At 35.2% G+C, this 6,659-nt stretch overlaps 1 pseudogene; it reads right to left on the reverse strand.

Moving 5' to 3' along the window:
- Positions 1-2,251: 2,251 nt before the first annotated feature.
- Positions 2,252-4,174, reverse strand: LOC118037939 (gibberellin 3-beta-dioxygenase 1-like; annotated as a pseudogene).
- Positions 4,175-6,659: the final 2,485 nt, after the last annotated feature.

The following is a 6,659-nucleotide window of genomic DNA, read 5'->3' on the forward strand; positions in this document are numbered from 1 at the left end:
TTAACATGATCATATTAATTATCTTATTTTTGTAACACCATACTTTTAAATGTTGTCAAGAATTCATGATATTAACTTATGTTAACAACAAATCAAGTTTCTTTTATAGCACAAGTATAGGTTATACTATACGGTTGGCTATGAAAGTGCCAGCATTTGTTATACCAGTGTTATACAAACATAAATCAAGATTAACCATTTAACAAGCAAGGTATTAAGAATTAATAAGATAAAAAGATACGACATGTTAATAACTATCTTGGATATAAACATTGAAGACCATGTTGAGTTTATATTATACTTATCCTAACACCATTAATGTAACCTTTTCACCTTGACATAATAAACTTAGCTAAATATTATAAAGAAGAGAAACATAAATAAACAACATAAGAACATTAATATAGTAAAGAAAATGAAAAGTATAAACAAGAGATTAAGGAAAATATAACATGAAATAAAACTTAAACATTACAAAATATAAAGAAAGAAATAAAGAGCATGATCTTGATCTGAACAACCAATATGCCTAAATGCATGGCAAATACCTCCTTTTATAGGTCAAAATTTAGAACTATTGATTTGATGACTAATTGTTGAGTGGGTGGCCACATCTTGACTTGGTGACAATTCTTATCTTCTTGTCTGAATAAAACGTCATTGATAACGTTTGAATTTGAACCACTTGTACCATAAAAGTTCTAAGAAATTATCCCATCTTTCCAGGAAAAAAAATTGAGGTCATTTGGACTTCTAGAACTCGAGATATGGCCTGAACACTGAACAGTGTCTAGGCTACAGAACAAATTCAGACTTCTCTATTCTAGAACTCGAGATATGGCCTGAACACTGAACCTACAGAATAAATTCAGACTTCTCTATTCTAGAACTCGAGATATGGCCTGAACACTTGAAAATGACCTTTTTAAATCTTGGACTCCACATGATAGTTTTAGGCCTATGTCTTATCTTTTCATCCATATAAAAGCAAAACGTAAATCCGAGATCTTCAGCTTTAGATATAATCCAATTACCGAACAGTGTTCCAGTTTGGACTGAACTAGCATCTCTTTTCTAAGTTTGGCCCTCTCTTTGTCCTTTCAATTTCAGTACTTAAACTCATTAATCAATCATTTTATTTATGTGATAGGTCTGCATTTAAGATGAGAATTTACCATAAATTAAAGGTATCTTATATTATTAGATATGTTATTATAAAACATGTTTTAGTTAAAGAGTTATTGATGATATAAAAACTTTGATAAAAAATACATTTTTTAAATAGTAATCATCTAGCGTTAGAAACTTATTATAATTGCTTTACAGTTATACCAACTGTCATTACAGCTGGTTTTCCCTCCTTCTGTAACTACCTTCTATGAAACAAAAATATATATGGTTTACTCTCTGGCTTCACATAACAAGTAAATAGAAATTTTATTTTCTTAAATTCAATCTCATTAAAAATAATATTTTTTATTTAAAATTTTTTTTTTTTAACATCAAAAATCACATCTAAACAATAAAAAAACATCAATAAAAATTAATTTGAAGTAAAAATATAACAACAGTTTCGACAACCAACACAAAAAATGTTCTATGTCCTTGTTTAAATTGCTTTGATCCACTAAGAATATTCTCATGTTTGCATCTGGCTCCGAGCGTGATACATGTATTTGTAAATTGCACTATTTTTGCTAAATTTCATTAAATTTGAGTAATCCATGTCTTATTCGTTGGAGGAATGATTGTTTTTTTAAAGGTTTTTTTTTTCTTAATTATAATTTTATTGAACTTCAAAGTTTAAGAACTAATTACGATTATTTATTGTTGATTGTTGTCTTATTTAACTAGATGGGGATGTTTCATCATATCCAAGGCAAAAAGATGTCGTCTTCTATGTCTTTCACTCTTGAAGACTCCAAATTTTGATTAAAGATAGATTTGCATGTGTATACTTTTCCTCCCTTCCTCAATGAACAACACAATGACAAAAGACATAATAGAGAGAAAAGACACATTGAGAGCATCTTGTCTTTATGCCTTTATATGATTTGATATAGCTTATCCTTTTTCATAGGTAGTAACCCAACAACTTTTCCATTATTATAGTACATGTTTCATCTCTAGTTTTACAATACAACAATCCTGCGCAAATTAGTGATTCGTAACGTGGTCAACCATGAAAATTTTTGAGAAACTACCGTCCTTTGAAAAAAGAAAAAGCAAGCTATAACTAGAAAAAGAAAAGGAGGGTAAAACTTCAGGATAAAATTGAAGTTACTTGTAAGAAGTGATCACTCACCTCCTAACCAACTTTTACACTATTATGATCGTTTACATCAACTAGTCCATTTAGAGGAGCACAAATCCTAACCGATGATAATGCTTTGTTGAAATGCTTAGCTTTAGCGACAAGGTATTCATTCCAAGTGATTGGGCGATAGAGAGGAGGATGATTTGGGCCTACAAGTTTTTGTATGGGTGATATCTGAACACTTGATGGTGGCCCGTAGAGATACGCAATGGATAATCTGTGTTTGGTTCGGTTAACCACCGCTCGGTGGAGCACACTAGGGTACAACCCGTTTGATAGGATATGGAGCAGGTCACCATACATTTACAACAAGCCGCCTGGGATTGGATGGGACAGGTGACCCACCCAATTTCCCTCTTTTAAGCACCTGCAATCCACTTGTGTTGTTCTGGTAAGATTTGGTCCTGTTCAGCAGAGGTGGATAGTCTGTGTAGGTGCAGCAAGACCCATTGCAGAGTCTGGATCTGGCAAGCGCGGGTGGAGTCAGTTGCTATGGCTGCAACCAACCTTCTTTGGATTCACCTTTCGGATCCATGCCCAAGTTTAAATCTTTTCTTGGTTATGCCCAAATGAACCCAGCATTAACCCATGTCAACCTCCTCGCTAGCTTTTGCAGTTTCTTTCTCAATGTTCTTGTCAATTACATCGCCTGTAATCACAAGTACGAAATTTGTGATCATTAGAGAAAGATGAAAACAAAAAGCTGTATCATAGTAACAGATGCTATTGTTATGGATATAAGATAAATAAAGCAAACCGCAACAAGTGGAATTTTGTCTGTTGATACTAAGATAATCACAGCAACTCCAAATCCTCCAATTATCTGGGTCCATTGCTTTTCATTGTATCTTTGCTAATTGCATTACGGAGAGAAAATGGAGTTTGTGTTTTACCACAAAGCTTGATCTCCAATACCAAACTAATACCCACTAGTCCATACGAAAGCATGCACTAATTAATATATATTGAGTTGGTGTTTATTATTTCAGTGGTTCCTTTAATACCCAAAAAGAATAAAAAAAAGAGTAGCCAGCTAGTGTCTATGTATATGAATTTTTACACTTGCATGTGAAATTATCATGTACCAGAATTTGGTGTAATCTTGGGGCCAAAGTTGGCGAAAGTGCTCGAGTGGAGAACCAACTATGGTGAATCCCTCTGACCACATGAGCTTGGAGAAAAATGAAGAAATCCTGGCCACACCATAGCCAGTTACCAAGCCACCATCGGGTTTGATCTAGCTGCTTTGAGTTTTTGCTGGACAGGTAAAGAGAAGAGGCTCCTACTAACACCCTCAACGCTCTCAAGAAGGCTAATAGATGCACATGTTTTCGTGACTTGGAAGGCACCCACCACCAAAGTTTTTGCATGCATTGCCTATGTTTTGAAGGACGTTAGGGTCTAAGAGATCGATAACGGGGACAGATTCCGTGATGAAGGATTCAACTGAAGGATGTTGCCTGTTCAAATCATCAAGTTGAGTCCATTGTGAGTCAGGTATTTTCTTGAAGAGAGGAAAAGTCAAGGTGCTTTGCTGCGTGAGATGACGGGTGGGATCTAAATGCGTCTGCCAATGATCTTGAAGGCATGGTGAAAGTTACTGGAGGGAGAAGATTGAGCGAGATAGGATTTTTTGTTTGTGATCTCCAGGCACTAAAAACAGAGAGGATATGCAAGGAGAGAGTGCTTTTGTCTCTATAAAACAACAAAGACAAGGTGAAGGTTGAGATGGGAATTAGCAAGGAGCTGCTCCTCGAGTTGATAACGTTAACTCAAGAAACAAGCTCCGGCAACATAGAGGGACTTTCCTCCAATGAAGAAAACATGCGATGACACAGCAGATGAGATTTGTGATGAGAGTTATTGGTGGGCATGTAACTTCTATATAAGAGAGTGACAATGGGCCCACTTCATGAATAGTTACCTTATGTATATGTCTTACAAATAACTCTACAACAAGAGAGAGATGACGGAGAGACGAGGCGTTTCGAGTGAATAGTGGTTTTGTAGTTACCTAATCGAAAAAATTCAGCAGAACTACGCGGCCTAGTTTGGGAATCCATAATGGTAAAAGGGAAGGATGATTATGGTTGTATTACTAGATTCTTGATTGAGGGCCTAAAGGAGTAAGTTTCTTCTTAATATTAAATTTATTATCTTCCACCACTAGCTCTTTTACAAACTTCCCATAAATGTATGCTATATCAATTTGATCCTTTAAATCCACTAGAATGCCATGAACGAGAGATAGAAATGATTAGACAATCGTCTAGCCTGCCTGGTCGATTTTATTATTAATCTCTCTCTTCTTCTTAAACTAGGTTTTTTTATAAGGACATGCATTTTAATTTGTAATTAGATGTTTATAATGCATGAAAGTTTAAGATAGAAAATCATTACAAAATTCTATATAAATTATATCACTTATGCATTAAAAATTAGAGAGATTTTGTAGCTTTTAGATTCTACAATTCCGATGGTGGCGGCGAAGGTAGGATAAAGACGGGGGACATCTTGGAGGCATTAGTGTGTGTTGGAGGAGTGATAATTTTTTATTTTTATTTATTTTAGCAGGGTGAGTGGCGTGTGGAGGGAGAGTTGATGGATCACAGAAGGAGACAAGAAATGAAAGGACAGACGAGTGTTTTGCATTGGACAGGGAAAAACAAAAACGAAAAGGACCATCTTGTCCTCTTCAAACAATATAAACTGAAGAAATGAAAGGCATCACAACCTCTCCTCTCACACCACAAGGCTCCTATAAAAGGGAGAGGTTCCACCCTCGCCCTCCATGTGCCCTTGTCTTGTCCTCAAGTAGAAAAAAAACATCCAGAATCCCGGTCCACATCTGAATATCCTCTTCACGTAACAAGACAATCAATGCCCACCTTCGATATTCTTATGAACCATATGACCTTCCACTTGCTTCCAAAATAGTGTAAAGAAAAACTCCTCCTAAATCCATTGGGATGGTGGAAGAGGGATTCACATGCAACTTGCTAGGTACCCGGAAGGTCACAATTTCCCTGCAAAACAGAAATAAAAGAAAGGATTATGTGTATTTGAACAACATGTATAGTTTTTTAATTACGTTGTATTAATAAAAATACAGATAGTTGGGTGATGATAACCATTAAATAGAGTTGTAATATATAAATTCTTTATCTAATAAGATAAATAAATAATATAAAAATACAAAAAATAAAAAGTAAAAACCCTTATCGGTTATAAACATGTCATCACTATCACTAGGGCTCCCTTCACATGTAATGCATTTGAACGTGTCCATGAAAAGTAGTAAATTTATTTTGGTATTTTCTATAGATTATTCTGGTGCCTATTTTTCCTACAGACCAAAATGTGGGCTCAATGAACACTAGATATCACCTCTTCGAAGCACAAACATTTTAGAGGTGTCCCTATAGCATTTGCTAATGAGACTTTTTGTTCTCTCTCCTTTAACATCCTCCACATTTCTCAAACATCCATCCATACACAAGGTAGCTAACAAAATATACTCAATTTTCTTTTTGTGCCTTTAATTTTTTGATTATTATTATAAAAATGTGAGTTTAAAATAGACACATAGCATATATAATACAAACAAGATTGTGATGTTAACCATCTAATCATAATAAGTTTCTAAAGAGCGTGCATGATAGTAAAGAGCTTGAGATCTACATAGTAGCGTCTTGAGTTTCGAGTTAGGGCGGTCCACTCTTGTCCGCGGTATGGACAACCCGGGTTTTCCCTCCCGAAGCACCCTTTCGGGCGAGTATTCCTCGACTCCCCCCCCCCGCCCCCGTTAGCCAAATGCTCCTCGGTTTGATCCTCTCTGTCTCTGTAGAATGCCGCTCGCGTTCTTCGTTGTTAATATATGATTACTGAAAATTTTATATGATCATTAATTTTCAGGGGTCTATAAAATTAATGAGGTGTGCGCAATGCAATATCTGTTATACTAAAAAAAAAGTTGTGATGTGATATTTATTATTTAGGTCGCTTATTATCTGGGCTATCGAATCCCTTGTGTAATGCCCATCAATAAATTGGACATTAGCTGTGTGATGCCCACGCGCACACATGCATAAGAGTCCTTCTACATGCCATAATGCATTACGTTGTCACGTGAACGATCTTTGATGGTCGGGTCATTACATATTATATACATCCGAAAAAAATTAATTATTAGTTAAACTTGGTTACTTTTGCAAGGATAATTATCACTAGCTAGTGATTAGCGCAGATCAATCGGATACCATCCTTTTTCATTATAATTTTTTTTTATGATATTTCTTTGAATAAATTCAATCAAGAAAAATGGAAAACGCAAAGAACTAGC

The sequence above is a fragment of the Populus alba genome, chromosome 3 (assembly GCF_005239225.2).
Source record: "Populus alba chromosome 3, ASM523922v2, whole genome shotgun sequence".
Lineage (NCBI taxonomy): Eukaryota > Viridiplantae > Streptophyta > Magnoliopsida > Malpighiales > Salicaceae > Populus > Populus alba.